Here is a 17,813-nt window from a genome sequence, read left to right on the forward strand (position 1 = left end):
TCATGCCCTGGCCTCGTGGTGGGTCTCTCCTCACTCCCCGCGGTGAGATTTCAGCAGCTAAGTACACCATACCAACTGCCGGGGAGGAGAACGAGACCTGAGTCCCTCGTCATCTGGGACGCCCAGGCCAAAAAAGGGGCGAGACAAATTTGAGTAGGTAGCCCGAGATGAGACAAATAGAGATGAAGAAGATGATAAACTCGATAAACTAAGGGCAGAGCAAGGCAGCGAAAAATGTATCGAATAAAAACCCGAGCATCGAGTTATAAGCTGGCGCTTGGGAAGATGAGCATCTTGAACACTGCGATAACGCAGGTGCCTACGCTATGACGAATAAACTGTTGTTCGATGCATGGGTAACAAAACCTAAACGAAAAAGACTGTTGACTGTCTGATAAATATACCGTTACTGCCGACGACCGCCCGAGGGAGAAGAAGAGGAATACCCATCGGGACGAGGCGACGACGGTACCGGAGGAGAAGAAGGTGCGTCGCGGCAGTTGCTCCCACACCGCACCCCTGAAGACCACGTGGCGACAGGGTACCTAAGATGACAGAAAACCAGACCTCAAAATCCACATTTCGTTAACAGTTGGCTTTGCTTTGGATTGGTGAGCATGAATTCTGGCCCCTCATAGCTTAATCTAGTTAGGTATAGGGGGTGGGATAAGGATAAGGGGATTGTTAATATAGTTTGTTTTTCCCTCGATGTGCCGTGTGTTCCCCATTCCCTGTATAAGTATAGTTATTTTGTATTTGCCTGTATTTTATGCTAGTAATTTCTCATAAGACTGTGTTATTCTCCGTTTTAATAAAATCTTGGTTTTCTTACATCCAAACCACCTGTCTACTCGAGTCTTTCTGTATCGCCGCCTGTACCTAAGTCTGGTGTCTAGAACCCAAGGGGCATGGGAGCGATTCGAACCACTCACCAAACAGTCAGAGGCATAACTGACTGGGCGCATGCGCCATACCCGCCACCCCCCTTACAGAATGGCGACCGCGGCTGGACACCGACAACAGGGTTGTGATACAGTAGACAATGGTTCGGATGAGCGAACCATGATGGAGGAAAGGATTTCTGATTATGTGTTTAGCAAGGTGAATATCACTAAGAAGTGGATCACCACTCTGTTAAAGGCTGGGCGTCCGGATGCAGCAGCTAAGTGGACCGAGGGAAAGGAATACAAGAGGTCCTTAGCGAAGGCAGTTTGGCTGATGTGTTTTAAAAAGCAAGTCCAGCTGTTGGACAGGCTTGTTGCAGCACAGGCAGTCGAGTTAAAGGAGTCAGCCCTGGAGATCCAGGATAAGGCTCTCGCAGGGGAGAAGTTATTAGTAGCTTTGCAGGCCCTAAATCAGGAGCGAGCGCATTTAGTGGGAGAACACAAGGCCCAGTTGGAGTACCTATGGTGCCAAGTCACCGAGGCCAAGGGAAATGAGTTAAGGTTGCGGGAGAAGAACGCCCGCTTGGCAAGGCAGATTAGGGAACAGGAAGAGAAAGTACAGGAGGTAAAGGCCGCTTACAAGCTAACGAGCGAGCAGGGGTTTGAGGAGGCAGACCACGGCACCTGTAAGGAGATGATAGAAAATCTGAGACGGGCCCTCCGGAAGGCAAATGGCATGGTATGCCTCATAAGCCCAAAGGCAGGCCAGGCAGATTTTATGGGGACCGAGGGGAGGACAGTTCCAACATCACCGGTAGTGCCCAGGGACGACCCAGTTGAGAGAGAGGAGATCTCACGACCACCACCCGTAGCGCCAAGTTTCAGCGAGGTTTGGCAGCAAGGGGGGTGGAGCCAGAGGTGGAGGCGGAGGTGGAGCCACCCCCACCAGAGAGAACGGAGCAGGGACCGATGTGCCCAGCACGGCATTGGCGGTTCGGCCCACCCACCAATGGCGACAATGAGGGACCCCTCCAAAACCAGTTCGTATTACCCTTTAACACCCAAAAGCTTAGGGCTATGGTCAACCATATCCCGAAGCTCTCCGAAAAGGGAGACCCCTCGATCCACTTCAGGGAAGTAAAGCAGGCAGCCAGCGTCAATGACTGCGATGATGCTGAGAAGGCCAAGATGCTACTATTCTCCCTGGAGAGTAGTCTCCTCCAATCCCTCTCTGAGGAATGTAAAAGGGGGCAGAGCGGGTACGAGGAGCTTAGAGATGCAGTTCTGGAGGCCATGGGGATAAATGAGGGAAGTCCTTTCTCCCGTGTGGAGAAGACGATCCAGCTCCCAAGGGAAACCCCGCAAGCCTTTGCGGACCGGCTGTCGCCGGTGTACCGGAGGGCCTGTCTGGGGACACCAGACCGAGTGTTCCTGAACAGGGATCTCCTGGCCCATTGGCTCCATTGCCTGGTGGCGGACAGCTTGCCACAGGCCCGGGCCAAGGCAGAAGCCTGGTTTGACCCCAAAAATACCCAGACCACCGAACTCACGGTGATTAGACAGCTCACTCTGGCCTATAAAAACGGTAGGGGAGCCGATGCACACCCACCCAAGGGTAAGGTGCATGAGGTAAAACCCGGACTGGGTAGGAAAGAGTGGCACCAGGAAGGGAGTAAACCCCCAACACAATACCAATTGCTACGGGTGTGGGAAGGATGGTCACTGGCGGAAGGAGTGCAAAAACCCTTGGAAGGATAACAAGGGAAAGCATTCCACAGCCCCAGCCCAAAAGGCGGGGGCAGGGATCCCTTCCGCAGAGGTCGAGTCACTTTTGGACGCCATGAGGTCCTTACTGACTGGCCAGGGGAGAGTAGCTGCCGCCACCAGTGCCCTCACCCCATCAGCCCCATCCAACCCACAGCCGTGACTAGAGCCAGCGCAGCCTGCTAACCTGTGTTCCCTCCGGTATGATGAGTGGAAAGGACCCCTTTTGGAGATGGAGGTAGAAAAGGTGACGGGGACCTATCTGTTGGACACGGGGGCAACATGCACCGTGGTCTACTCAGCTAACCCCACCACCTCGCCTCTCTCTAACGGGGTCCCATACAGCCTATTGGGATTAACGGGTAAAGAACAGGCTGGCTTGTTTTCCATCCCGCTCGCCATTCAGTTCGGACCGCTCCGCTCCAAGTGGACCTGTATCCTGATGAAATGGGAAGTGGAGGGTGGAAGTGGGGTCCTGGGGGCTGACTTTATTGTAAGCCATGGGATCCTAGTGGATTTGGGAAATCATTGCCTTTGGGGGGCAGGTAAAGTAAAGAACGGTGAGATAGTAGTAATCCCAGGAAAGGAAGGGAAGGGGACCCTCTGCACCATGAAGCCCAAAGAGGATTATAACCTCGGGCTCATGTTCAGCAACACCCCACAAGAGTTCCAGGCATTTGTGCAGACCCACCTGGCCACATTTGCCACACATAAGCACGACTGCAGGAGGGGCAACGGGTTTGAGGCCAGCATAGACGGGGACCCCATGGCCTGACCACAGAAACAGTATAACTTCCCCAGGGAAGCAGAGCCAGACATGGAAGCAGCCATGTCCTTGTTAGTGCAGCAGGGAGTTCTGAGACCGATAGCTACCCACGTAAACTCTCCATTATGGCCGGTCAGAAAGCCGGACAATTCCTGGAGGGCCACGGTGGACTATCGGGTGCTCAATAGTAACATCCCGGCCTGTACACCCACGGTAGCAGCAGTTGCCGACCTGATAGGAAGTATTCCAGCGTCCGCGACCACTTTCACGGTGCTGGATATTTCCAACGGGTTTTGGTCCATCCCTTTAAGGAGGGAGGATCAGTACAAGTTTGCCTTTACGTTTAAAGGGCAACAGTACACGTGGAACTGCTTGCCTCAGGGCTTCCATCGAAGTGGTTTGGGAAGTAAACATAGGTTTACGGGCCGGGATACATCCCACAGGCCGCGAGATCTATGTAGACGGTTCCAGCATGGTATCTGCTGGCGAGCATCTCACGGGGTGTGGAGTTTACGACCCAGCGGCAAACATTGCCCTGGCAATTAAGCTCCCCAGCACCATGAGCGCCCAGTAGGCTGAACTGTCCGCGGTAGTGTACGTCATTACACACCCCAAAATTTTCCCCACCCCCTACATGATTTGCTCGGACAGCATGTTCACGTGCAATTCGTGTACGGAGTACCTGGCCATCTGGTCCCGCCGCGGATACACCTCCGCCGACGGGAGACCCCTCACAGTAAAACCCCTGCTGGGAAAGATCCTAGCAGCAGTGGGGGAGGAAGGGGAGGTCTTCATCCAAAAGGTGAAGGCCCATTCCTCCACAGAACCCCGCGGCCAAGGCAACCAGCAGGCTGACTTGCTCGCCAAGGAGGGTGCCCGCACAGGCACTTTCTAGGACCCATTCGGGTCCTGACCCATGGCGGCGGTCAGAGTTAGGGGTGGGACCCAAGGGAGTGCAGGGGTAGCGTTAGCCCCGGACCTTAAAACGGTCCAAGCCCAAGACCCCGTTCTCAAAGCATTCCTCAGTGCAGTAACTGAGGGAAAAGTGGTAGAGGGTCCGTACAGCACAGCAACCCTCTCCGTCAAAGAGAGCATGCTCTTCCGGGGGGAACAGTGGGTTGTGCCACAGCAGCACTGGAGGGAATTCCTTCAACTGGCCCATGAGGGTCCAGGGGCGGGACACCCCGGGCCTGAGACCACCTGGCAGAGGGTGGAACAGGCGGGATGGTGGCCGGGACTCAGGGACGATGTCCGCGAGTTCTGTGCAGGCTGTCTTGTGTGCACTGCGAATAACCCTGGCCCCCACAAAAGGAAGGTACCTATGGGACACGTCAGGAGGGTAGAGGGACCATGGCAGTCGATACATGTCGACTACATCGGGCCCCTGCCCACCGCCCAGGGAGGCTATATGTACTGCCTAGTCCTGGTGGACGTGTTTAACAAATGGGTAGAGGCCTTTCCCTGCAGAACTGCCACAGCTCTGGGTACTGCCAGGATCCTGGTCCGGGAAGTGTTCTCGAGGTGGGGACTACCACAGCATGTGGAGTCCGACCAAGGGAGTCACTTCACCGGACAGGTGATGCAGAACATCCTTATGCTGTTAGGCATTGAGGGGAAATGGCACGTGGCCCACAACCCCCAGTCATCGGGGATTGTAGAACGTATGAATCGGACCCTGAAGGAAAGGTTGAGGAAGAAGACAGTGGACTTGCCCCGCAAATGGGCCGAGGTCCTACCGTTGGTTTTGATGGGAATCCGGGCCAGCCAGTCTAAAAGCATGGGGTACTCCCCGTACGAGCTAATGACCGACAGGGTTATGCAGACCCCCACCCATGTGCTCGCCCCGGTGCTCACGGAGGGTCAGCTCAGGGAGGTAAACCGGGACAGGTTCGCCCGAAACCTCTTTGAGCACCTGAAGCAGGTCCATGAGCAGACGGCTGGGAGCATGGGAAGGCAGCATCGGAGTAACCGATTGCTGCTCGAACCGAGAAAGCACCACAAGTGGGAGATAGGAGGTCAGATTATGGTAAGAAATTATGCCCGAGTAGGAAGTTTGGAACCATTGTACATGGGGCCCTACAGCATTGTAGATAAAGCCAGCCCCATGTTACACGCCGTGAAGATGTCCTGGCGTACAAAATGGTTCCATATCAACCAGTGTAAGCTGTTTAGACCTGCAAGGGGAAAGCAGCCAGTTAGGGTAAGGTCTGAGGATAAAGATCCTCAGCCTGCAGCAGGAGCGAGTTCACAGACTGCACAGGCAGGCTTGCTTGAAGGGAGGGGCCATCCCGCCCATCGATTGGGACACTCCCCCACTCTTCCGGGATCCAGACGAGGGGGAGGGACCTGAGGGCGAATACCCCGCCCCTAACCCAGGTGTAGAGAGGGAGGGACCTGAGGTCGAAAACCCCGCCCCGGACCCAGCTATGGGACCTGGGGGTGGAGACCCTCAGCTCGCAGCAACAGGCTGCGAAGAGTTACCTGCCCCTGGCCCAGGTTTGGGAGAGGTCAAGCATGAGGGAACGGCGGTTCGGGTTAACGGCCCATCGGCCAAGAAAGCCCCACCCGACAAGGCCCCCAGAAGGTCCCCACGGATGCCCCAGCCGAGAAAGCCATGGTCACCAGCTCCCCAGTTACCAAGGGCCGCCCCTCAAGCCAGGGAGAGGTCCAAGGACAGAGGTCCTCAGCCAGCAGCCACGGGCTGCGAGGGACCAACGGTGAAGAACGGTGCGGCCACGCCGGAGGTAGCAGTGAGTCGCAGTCCAACCAGGAATTAGCCTGGCCGCCTGGAGACGGGCGGCGGTTGTACATAGTTTAGGTAGTTTAAGTTTTGGTTCTTGTTAAGTTACGTATTTAGCTTAAGTTTGGGTGTTTTAGCTTAAGTCAAATAAGGTGATGGGTAGTTTAGATTAAGTAAGTAATCTGCCAAGAGTGTATATACTTGGGTCAAGGTCGCGGGACCCGACCATGCTTCACCAAGCCAGAGAAACTCTTGGGGACCTGGCTGCATGTTTTTGTATCTTTTTGCAGAAAGACTGTCAGGATGAAGGGGATCGTAGTCCTACTCGCCCTGATGGGACTGAGCGAGGGAAGGTGGGGCGATGTACAAGATTCCCACATCTACAGGTGCTCGGGAGACAGGGCGCTCATAGCAACCGACGGAAGCGGTGAACGGGATGCGGAGAAGACTGCCGTCTACGTCCACGAGGGAAGGTGGCCAGGATGGCTGGGGTCCAATTCGTCTCAGTACTCCAGCCAAACCGGATTCACATACGGGGAGACCTCGCTCCTGTGCCCCAGGGTATGGGTCGTTACCACGAGGGTCAACGTCACCGTTGGAAAGCGCATATGTTTAACGTGTAAAGGACACATTCCTCTGGATAGGTGGTGGTGGCTCAGGAAACTGAGCAAGGATATGAGGAACCCCGAAGTCGAGTAGGAACGGTTAGGGAACAATACCCATCGGACGATTACAGGGACTCATGGAGGATTAAGTGTGTGTTGGGACAAGTGGTGGGAACCGGATCAAGGGATTTATATCTGTATGTGGGGGTCAGAGAGAGTCTGCCCCGCAGGCATATCCATTGTTTCCCACCGGCAGTGGCACGACACCGGGAAGGGGATGAGGTGGGATGCCAGCCGGAAGGTGTGCGCAGTCCCATGCTCCCCAATCCCAGTCAATGCCACTGAGCTGGTAACCCGCCCTCGTAAACCCCTGCCCATGGCGCAGGTGGCGAGGTTACCCAGGGAAGGCTGCCCCACCACCACCAAGGGACCAGGGAATGGGTTGGTACTAGTACCTACCGATCAGGTGCTGTACCAGGGGATACACTACGCGGTAGCCTCCGTGATTTTAAATCTCACCAAGGTACATTTACCGGAGTGGTGCCCCAAAGAAACAGAGCAGCGATACCAGGCCCTATTGAAGGACATGTTCAGGAAGTTTTATGAGTTCGATTTCGCCCATGTGGACAAAACCGAACTGTACACCACACACCGAGAGTTTTTGGGTAATGCAGGGAGACAAAGAAGGGGTGTATGGAATGATGTTTTTACTGCGTTTAATATTGGGTCCTCTGTCATCAACAGTTTGGATGACATAGAGCTGCAGACCCAGATAAACGGTTTAAAAACACTGTTAAAGAAGATATTGATGGATGAGAATAAAGTAGTGGGCTCAGAGTTGCATGAGGACCAGGCCATGACGATCCATTTAAAGGAGACCATAGCGGAGTTGGAGAAGCACGCAAAGACGGTAAATGCCCTCATAAGGGAGGACAGAAATGCTTCTGACCAGGCTGTGCAGAATGAGGTGTGCCTGCTATACGGGGTGTGGTTACTGGGTGAGGTCCGCAGTAATCTGGAGGATTTAAAACAGGGTTCAGTCCCCTCCTGGATCAGCAACAAACACCTCGCAGCCCTCCACCCATTTGAGAATGCATTAAGCCCGTGCCAACTCCGGCTAGACTCCGAAGCCTACCAAGTCCCCGTGGATTGTGGACGGTCCAACCACACAATCATGGGAGTAGTAGTTAGGATGCCGGTCATGGGTAGGACAGCCCGACCCGCGTCGGTATACAGGGTAGAGAACATTGGAGTCATTCAAGGGGGTGCACACATTCGTTTCACAGTGGTCACACCTTACGTCATAAAGTGGGAGCACGCTATGACAGGTACTGGCCTCTCAGGGTGCCGGAGCCGGGGAGCACACATAATCCTGTGTCCCCAGCACTTGAATGCCTATTCAAAATCGCAGTGTGGGTTCAGAGTTGCTGACGCGAAGCCTATAAATTGTATCATGGAGGCAATGGCACAAGGCCATGTTCCCCCGTAGGTAGCATATATAGGAGGTGGGACATATTGTGTCACCACCGGCGCGTCCCACTACCAGCATGGACAGCATAGTTGGTGTCCAGTTAGTGACAGCAGTTTCTGCTTTAAACCCAAGGCAGAAGTTCAAGTGGCCCAGGAGCGAATTGTCCCCATTCCTGAATCCTCCACTGTTCACCGCACTGTGAAGGAGAATTTACGAACTTGCAAAAGTTCGTCGCGCACTTCGGCTATGAAATTCCCCCTCTCCCAGAACACCTTACCAAAATACTCAAAGCCGTTATAGTTTTGCAGAAACATTTTTACACCCTAGAGCAGAAAACCGTAGAGATAGGGACTAAGATATTGGATATTGTGATTCCACCCCGGTGGGACATTTTCAATAACATAGAGGTCCCTTCGTGGATCACACTGGCTTCCCACATTCTCATGGTTTGCCAGTTAGGGATAGTGTTGTATCTAGTTTGTATTCAATGTAAGGGAAAAGGGCAGTTGTTAGTGTTCCGAAACCAGAAGATCTGGAAGGAACATTATGTGAAGGTGGAGGGAGATACGCCTGTTTAAGTCTTTTCCTTGTATTTTGATTAAAGATTGCTTTTTTTGTGTTTGTTGTTTTTAATAAAGATTCTTGCGATGAGTTGTTAATAAAGATGTATGTGTACCCAGTGATGCAGGGGTGTTGGACCCCCTCCATGTTTGGATGTGTATAAAAGACTGTAATTATTCTATGTATGCTTATGTACACTACATTTTTGCGGAATGGGAAGTGCATGTGTCATGGGTATGTTAGATAGGTAATTACAGAGGAAGGTCGACTATGGAGGGTCAGAAAAATTTTGCTCACCTTGTAAGAATGATACTTCAAGCAAGTTTTAGTATCACAGGGGGAGTGTAGGATTAGCAAAATTTCCACATTTCCCCGAAGTTATTAATAAAAGACACCCTGCATGGACATTTTAAAAAAGGGTACCCAAAAGATGGCGTCCGCACCTCGTGGCCAAAAGCCTGCAAGTTTTAAAGCTTGATCTCTGCAGCACAGAGCAAGCAGCTTGTGGGGAAATCAAAACCTAAAATGCAGTTTCTGTGAAAAGGACTTTGTATTTTGAAAAAGCAGAGAGCAAACATTAGAATATGCATTAAGCCAGATCGTAGACAGATCAGAACCAGTTGGGCCTATACTTAAGGCCATCAAGTGGTCTGCATAAATAATCGGAAACAGCTTAAGGAAGCCATCGAGGCCGGACAGGCCGATTAGAATGCATTAATAACAATACAACTTGGACATCAGGCCATTAGGTGTGATAAACGGCCATCTAAAAACAGTTAGTTTAGTTTGCTGTAATTATTTAAAGCAGCCCGCCAAAATTGCAACAATGAACCAACCTGATTTGGCGCACAGATAAATGGAAGTGACGGGTGCAATGTATGTAATGTATATATACCTTAAGGGAGAGAGCTACTTTTTACAGCTACTGTATACTGTAGTACCGGCAGTGACCACACCTGTATATAAACCCTGAGTAGTGATCTGTACAGTTAGTTCTAGAGTAACCCTCATTCAGTAAACACCTGTTGAATCGTTCCCTGCAGTCTGTTGTCTGATTATTGAAGGACACAACATTAAGATACACGGTTATAACATTGGCGACGAGACAGATTCAAACCTACCTGCAACTCTGCATCACCTCCCAGGGATTCGCTCCTGGAGAACAGTGGAAGAAGGTCGAGTCCAGAAGCACGGGCGTCGACCACGGGCAACCGCCCAGTCATCCAGCGGAGATTTGAGCATCGCAGGGGAGGCTGTCGAGAGCCAGGCTTGGCTTTCCAGTCACGGTGGTCCAGCGAAACGGGCTGGCAACAGGTACTGCGCAGACCCTTCCCGGACAGCGGCGGGCTAGAGCCTGACCAAGTGGCACAGAAAAAGGCCGAGCAACGTCGACGGGGGAGAGAGAGAGGGCAGAGCGCACAGGGTGCAGCCGGTGTTCAGGACCGAGCAGCATCAACGGGGGAGAGAGACGAGAGAGAGCAGAGCGCAGCCGGTGTTCATGGGCCGGGCAGCGTCAACGGGGGAGAGGGGCGCGCAGGAAAATGCGAGGCGCTGCCATTGCCACGAGGACCGCAGAGAGCGGTGTTGGCAGCAGCGCAGGAGCAGCGCGCGAAACCCACAGGGCGTCGCCATTTGCAATGAAGACCGCCGAGAGCGGCGTTGGCAGCAGCGCGGGAGATGCCATTTTAAGCCGCAGCGGGGAAGAAAGGAAAGCGCGGGAGACGCCATTTTAAGCCAGTCTAACCACACCCAAAAATGCCAAAGAATGGCAGTATCACAGCATTCGACAATGAAGTCGAAGATTGGATGACATATGTCGAACGCATAGAAGTATACTGCAAGGCAAATGAAGTGCCAGATGACAAGAAAGCGCTGGTATTGTTGAATTCAATGGGTGCAAAAATGTATGGCTTACTACGAAACCTAGTAACCCCAGAGAAGCCAGTAGAAAAGGATTTTGAACACATAGTGTCAATCCTATAGGACCACTTAAACCCCATACCGCTGCTGATAGCAGAAAGATTTAAGTTTCACAAAAGGAACCCGCATAAAGATGAAAGTAATGCTTAGTATTTAACGGAACTGCGCAAGCTATCGAAACACTGCCAGTTTGGAACGGGACTAGCAGATACTTTAAGGGACAAGTTTGTGTGTGGGCTTCAAAGTGAAGGAACCCAGAAATGGCTTCTATCAGAAAAGGATTTTATGCTGGACAAGGCTTTCAGCATTGCAGTATCACACGATGCAGCAGCATGGGGCGCTTCAGAGATACAACAGAGACCGCAAGAATATGGCACAAATGAAATGTCATACGGAACAGTAAAGTGCTATCGCTGTGGCAGAACAACACACGACCATAATGATTGCTGGTTCAAGGACAAAGTGTGCATCCAGGGTGGAAAAGTAGGACACATAGCAAGAGTCTGCAGGTCGGGATAGAAAAATAGCAGCAAGAAATCTCCACAGGAGAAGTACAAGAAGGTACATAAGGTGACGGAGAGTAGTTCAGACGAACAGAAGAGTGATACAGACTCCGGAAGCAAGGAGCTGGGTTGTCTGAAACTACATAATGTGATCAAAACGGAGGATCACCAAACTATCTGGGTCACGCTCAAGATAGCAGGAGTCCAAGTTAAAATGGAATTGGACACAGGATCAGCCCTAACAGTCATAAACCGAAGGGACTACAAGCGGCTATTCTCACATATACCCTTGAGAGATACAAAGATTGTCTTGAAGACGTACACGGGGCAAAAAGTCCACCCCAAAGGAAAAATAAGGGTGAACGTTATATATAACGGCAAGGAAACACCAAAAATGGACCTATATGTATTGCCAGATGGAGGACCACCACTACTAGGACGTGAATGGATCCGGAAGATACAGCTAGATTGGCATTCCATATAAGCACTGACTGTAGATGCCAAAAAGGATGACGACATCACACCTGGATGACTGTCAAAAATGCTAACTGACGCACAAGAAGTGTTCCAGCAGGGACTCGGAACACTAAAAGGCACAACAGCGATGATCAAAATAGAGGAAAATGCAAGCCCAAAGTTTTTTAAGGCCAGACCGATACCTTATGCGATCCGCCCAGCTGTCAAAGCAGAGCTGGAAGGTTTGGAACGTTCAGGAGTACTGTCCAAAGTGGACTGGAGCGAGTGGGCTACACCCATCGTTCCTGTAATGAAGAGGTCGTTGAGTAATATGCCTGGGGAACCAAAGAAGGTTCGCATCTGTGGGGACTTTAAGGTGACAGTGAACCCAGTCCTTCACACTGTACAATATCCGCTTCCGCGGATTAAAGATATTTTCGCCTCGCTATCTGGAGGGAAACGCTTCACTAAGATTGATCTGGCCCAGGCGTACCTACAAATGGAGGTAGAAGAAGCCTCGAAACAGTACCTCACGATCAACAGTCATAAAGGTCTCTACTAATACAACCGGCTGGTGTTCGGGGTAGCATCAGCTCCGGCTACTTGGCAAAGGGCAATGAAACAAGTCCTGCAAGGGATTCCAGGGACCCAGTGTTATTTGGACGACATCCTGGTCATGGGCGAAAATGACAGTGATCACCTCGCCAACCTGGAGCAGGTGCTCACTAGATTGAAGGAATATGGGCTCCGAGCTAATCACCACAAATGCGAGTTTTTCCAGAAGCAGATCTCGTATTGTGGCCATGTTATTGATAAAGAGGGGTTACATAAGTCCCCTGAAAAGATTGAGGCAGTAGTCAAGGCTCCAGCACCAGAAAATGTGTCACAACTGAGGTTGTTCCTCGGGCTGGTGAACTACTACCATAAGTTCTTGCCGAATTTGTCTACCGTACTACACCCACTGAACACCCTACTACAAACGGGGGCACCATGGACGTGGAGTGGCGAATGTAAACGAGCTTTCCAGAAGAGCAAAGCATTGATCACATCAAAAGAGGTGTTGGCTCATTTCAACCCAGCACTACCAATTCGGTTGGCGTGTGATGCATCACCCTATGGCATTGGAGCGGTGCTGTCGCACAAATTCCCGGACGGCTCGGAGAGGCCAGTAGCCTTTGCCACTCGATCACTAACCTCAGCCGAGCGTAACTACGCCCAGATTGACAGGGAGGCCCTCAGCCTAGTGTGGGGAGTGAAAAAGTTCAATCACTATCTGCACGGGCAGAAGTTCACCTTGCTGACTGACCACCAACCACTTGTCTCCATCTTTAATCCAAAGAAGGGCGTTCCGGTGATAACTGCGCAACGGCTACAAAGATGGTCCCTTTTTCTAGGGGCACACCAAAATGAAATCGAGTATAAGGGCACGAAACAGCATGGAAACGCTGATGGGCTATCACGCCTGCCACTGCCTACTGCAGAGGAAGCACCAGCAGTGGATCCTGTCGAAATATTTCATTCGACTATAATTGCATGCTTGCCAGTAACTAACGCTGGTATAGGGAAGGAGACCCAAAATGACCCGACACTGTCTCGGGTATATGATTTGACGGTGAAGGAATGGCCAGCACATGGCGACTCACTGTTGCCAGCATTCTCATCCAGAAGAGAACAGCTGTCAGTATGCCAGGGGACCTTGATGTGTGGATCCCGAGTGGTAATTCCACCCAAGTTAAGGGAGAGAGTGCTCAATGAGCTTCACGAAGGTCATCTGGGAGGGGTGAAAATGAAAAGCCTTGCTAGGGCTTATGTGTGGTGGCCGGGGATCGATCAGCAAATCGAGGGCCTGACAAAGAGCTGCTCAGGATGCCAGAAGGTCCAAAATGCACCACCACATGCCCCTCTACACCCATGGGAGTGGCCCTCATCTCCATGGCAACAGGTGCATATTGATTTTGATGGTCCATTCATGGACTCAATGTTTTTAATAGCCGTGGATGCGCACTCGAAATGGCCTGAGGTGATCAAAATATCCTCCACCACCACGGAGAAAACTATTGCAGTCCTACGGACCATTTTTGCCAGGAACGGCTTGCCAGAGCAGATTTGCTCTGATAACGGACCACAGTTTGTGTCCGAAGAGTTTCGAAGATTTATGAAAAGGAATGGGTTAAGGCATTACACATCCGCCCCGTATCATCCAGCCACAAATGGATTGGCTGAGAGGTTCGTACAAACCTTTAAAAAAGCAATAAAAGCCATGTGCGATTACAACATTCCACTGCAGCATAAGGTGGACAATTTCCTGTTAGTCTACAGAAATGCGACACATGCAGTCACCAACCAGGCCCCGGCTATGATGTTCTTTAACCGAAGGTTGAGATCTCGTCTGGATTTGCTCAGACCAAATGTACGAAGAGATGTTGAGAGTAAGCAATTCCAGCACATCAATGAGAAGCCGACAAGGAGCTTCAATGTAGGGCAACCAGTCTTGGCCCGCGACCGCCGAACAGAGAAATGGCAACCAGGAAGGTTATGCACACGGCAGGGGCCATTAATGTACACAGTGGATGTTGGGGAGAACATTGTGAGATGCCATGCTGACCAGATCCTAGAGTCACAGGAACGAGTCAACCCCATGTCTCGGCCATACGTACTTAGTGAGGAATCCGACGTACAGGTCGCATCTACCTCAGAAACAATAGCATTGGAAGCTGATGAATCAACTGATGACAGGGTGCTAGAATCGCCTCCGCACCAAGAGCGAGACACTCGGGAAAGGCGTTATCCAGAAAGAATCAGGAAACCTCCCCAGAGACTGAATATATGAATGGACTATTTTCATATAACATTGTATATTAAAAATGTTAATTGTTAAATGAGTATTATGGTACTGTTAATCTAAAAGGGGAGGAATTGTAATGTATGTAATGTATATATACCTTAAGGGAGAGAACTACTTTTTACAGCTCCTGTGTACTGTAGTACCGGCAGTGACCACACCTGTATATAAACCCTGAGTAGTGATCTGTACAATTAGTTCTAGAGTAACCCTCATTCAGTAAACACCTGTTGAATCATTCCCTGCAGTCTGTTGTCTGATTATTGAAGGACACAACATTAAGATACACGGATATAACAACGGGTATAACTGTAGGCCCCAGGTAGCAATCTAGGCTCGCTCTGGCTCGTTCTGCTCACTCTCTCTCTGCTCCCTGGCGCTGGGACCTCGCTCTTGGTTCCTGGCTCACTCATGCCCTGGCCTCGTGGCGGGTCTCTCCTTGCTCCCCGCGGTGTGATTTCAGCAGCTAAGTACACCATACCAACTGCCGGGGAGGAGAACAAGACCCGAGTCCCTCATCATCTGGGATGCCCAGTCCGAAAAAGGGGTGAGATGAATTCGAGCAGGTAGCCCGAGACGAGACGAATAGAGACGAAGAAGATGATAAACTCGATGAACTAAGGGCAGAGCAAGGCAGCGAAAAACGTATCGAATAAAAACCCGAGCGTCGAGTTATAAGCTGGCGCTTGGGAAGACAAGCATCTTGAACACTGCGATAACGCAGGTGCCTACGCTACGACGAATAAACTGTCATTCGATGCATGGGTAACAAAATCTAAATGACAAAGACTGTTGCATGTCCAATAAATATAACGTTACCGCCGATGACCGCCCGAGGGAGAAGAGGAGTACCCATCGGGACGAGATGGCGATGGTACCGGAGGAGAAGAAGGTGCGTCGCGGCAGCCGCTCCCGCACCGCGCCCCTGAAGACCACGTGGCAACAGGGTACCTAAGAGGACAGAAATCCAGACCTCAAAATCCGCATTTCGTTAACAGTTGGCTTTGCTTTGGATTGGTGAGCGTGAATTCTGGCCCCTCATAACTTAATCTAGTTAGGTATAGGGGGTGGGATAAGGATAAGGGGATTGTTAATATAGTTTGTTTTTCCCTCGATGTGCCGTGTGTTCCCCATTCCCTGTATAAGTATAGTTATTTGTATTTGCCTGTATTTTATGCTAGTAATTTCTCATAAGACTGTGTTATTCTCCGTTTTAATAAAATCTTGGTTTTCTTACATCCAAACCACCTGTCTACTCGAGTCTTTCTGTATCGCCGCCTGTACCTAAGTCTGGTGTCTAGAACCCAAGGGGCATGGGAGCGATTCGAACCACTCACCAAACAGTCAGAGGCATAACTGACTGGGCGCACACGCCACACCCGCCACCCCCCTTACAACGAAGAGAGAATACAAGAAGGTCTAAGATAGGTTTACAGTGCATGTGTGTGAATGCATGAAGTATGGTAAATAAGGTTGGTGAGCTGCAGGTGCAAATAGCCACACGGGAATATCATGTTGTGGCGATAACGGAGACCTGGCTCTCAAAAGGGCAGGACTGGGTATTAAATATTCCTGGATATAAGGTGTTCAGGAAAGATAGGGAAGGAAAGAAATGAGGTGGGGTCGCAGTATTGATTAAGGGGAACAAGTGCTAGTGAGAGAGAGGAAGTCCTGGAGGGGTCAAGGACAAAATCTCTTGGTTAGAGTTAAGAAACAATAGAGGTGCCATTACACTACTCGGTGTATTCTATAGGCCACCAACTAGTGGGAAAGATATAGAGGAGCAAATTTGCAGGGAAATTACAGAGAGGTGCAAGAACTATAGAGTAATAATAATGGGGGACTTCAATTATCATAATATAGACTGGGATAGTAATAGTGTAAAGGGCAGAGAGGGGGAAGAATTTCTGAAGTGTGCACAGGAGAACTTTCTTGATCAGTACATTTCCGGCCCAATGAGGAAGGAGGCATTGCTGTATCTGGTTCTGGGGAATGAGGTGGGTCAAGTGGAGCAAGTGTCAGTAGGGGAACATTTGAGAACAGTGATCATAGTATCATAAGGTTTAGGTTAGCTATGGAAAAGGACAGGGAGCAATCTAGAGTAAAAATACTTAACTGGAGGAAGGCAAATTTCAGTGGGTTGAGAGCGGATCTGGCCCAGGTAAATAGGAATCAAAGATTGCAGGCAAACTTGTAATCGAACAATGGGCTGCTTTAAAAAGGAGATGGTTCGGGTACAGTCGAGGTACATTCCCATGAGGGGGAAAAGTTGGGCAACTAAAGTCAGAGCTCGCTGAATGATAAAAGAGACAGAGAGTAGGATGAAGCAGAAAAAGAACACATGTGACTGATGTCAGGTTGAAAATACAAGTAAGAATTGGGCTGAATATAGAAAGTTCAGAGGGAAAGTGAAAAAGAAAATAAGAGGGGCAAAACAAGAGTATGACAATAGATTGGCAGCTAACATAAAATGGAATTCAAAAGTCTTATATAGGCATATAAATAATAATTGGGCAGTAAGAGGAGTGGTGGGGCTGATTGAGGACCAAATAGGAGACCTACACATGGAGGCAGAGGGCATAGCTGAGGCACTAAATGAGTACTTTGCATCTGTCTTCACCAAGGAAGAAGATGCTGCCAAAGTCATAGTGAAAGAGGAGGTAGTGGAGATACTGGATGAGAGGAAAATTGCAAAAGAGGAGGTACTCGAAAGGCTGGCTGTTCTTAAAGTTAATAAGTCCTAGGATGCTCAAGGAGGTTAAGGAAGAAATCGCAGAGGTACTGGCCATAATCTTCCAATCCTCCTTAGATATGGGGGTGGTGTCAGAGGACTGGAGAATTGCAAATGTTACACCCTTGTTCAAAAAGGTTGTAAGGATTAACCCAGCAACTACAGGCCAGTCAGTTTAACCTTGGTAGTTGTGAAGCTTTCAGAACTGATAATTAGGGGCAAAGTTAACAGTCACTTGGACAAGTGTGGATTAATTAAGGAAAGCCAGCATGGGTTTGTTAAAGGCAAGTCGTGTTTAACTAACTTAATCGAGTTTTTTGATGAGGTAACAGAGAGGGTTGATGAGGGCAATGCGGTTGATGTGGTATATATGGACTTCCAAAATGCGTTTGATAAAGTGCCACATAATAGGTTTGCCAGCAAAGTTGAAGCCCATGGAATAAAAGGGACAGTGGCAGCATGGATACAAAATTGGCTAAATGACAGGAAACAGAGAGTAGTGGTGAAAGGTTGTTTTTCTGACTGGAGTTAGGTGTTCCCCAGGGGTCGGTATTAGGACCACTGCTTTTC

Source organism: Somniosus microcephalus, chromosome 2, assembly GCF_052327205.1.
Source record: "Somniosus microcephalus isolate GS21.2 chromosome 2, FLI_Smic_1.0, whole genome shotgun sequence".
NCBI lineage: Eukaryota > Metazoa > Chordata > Chondrichthyes > Squaliformes > Somniosidae > Somniosus > Somniosus microcephalus.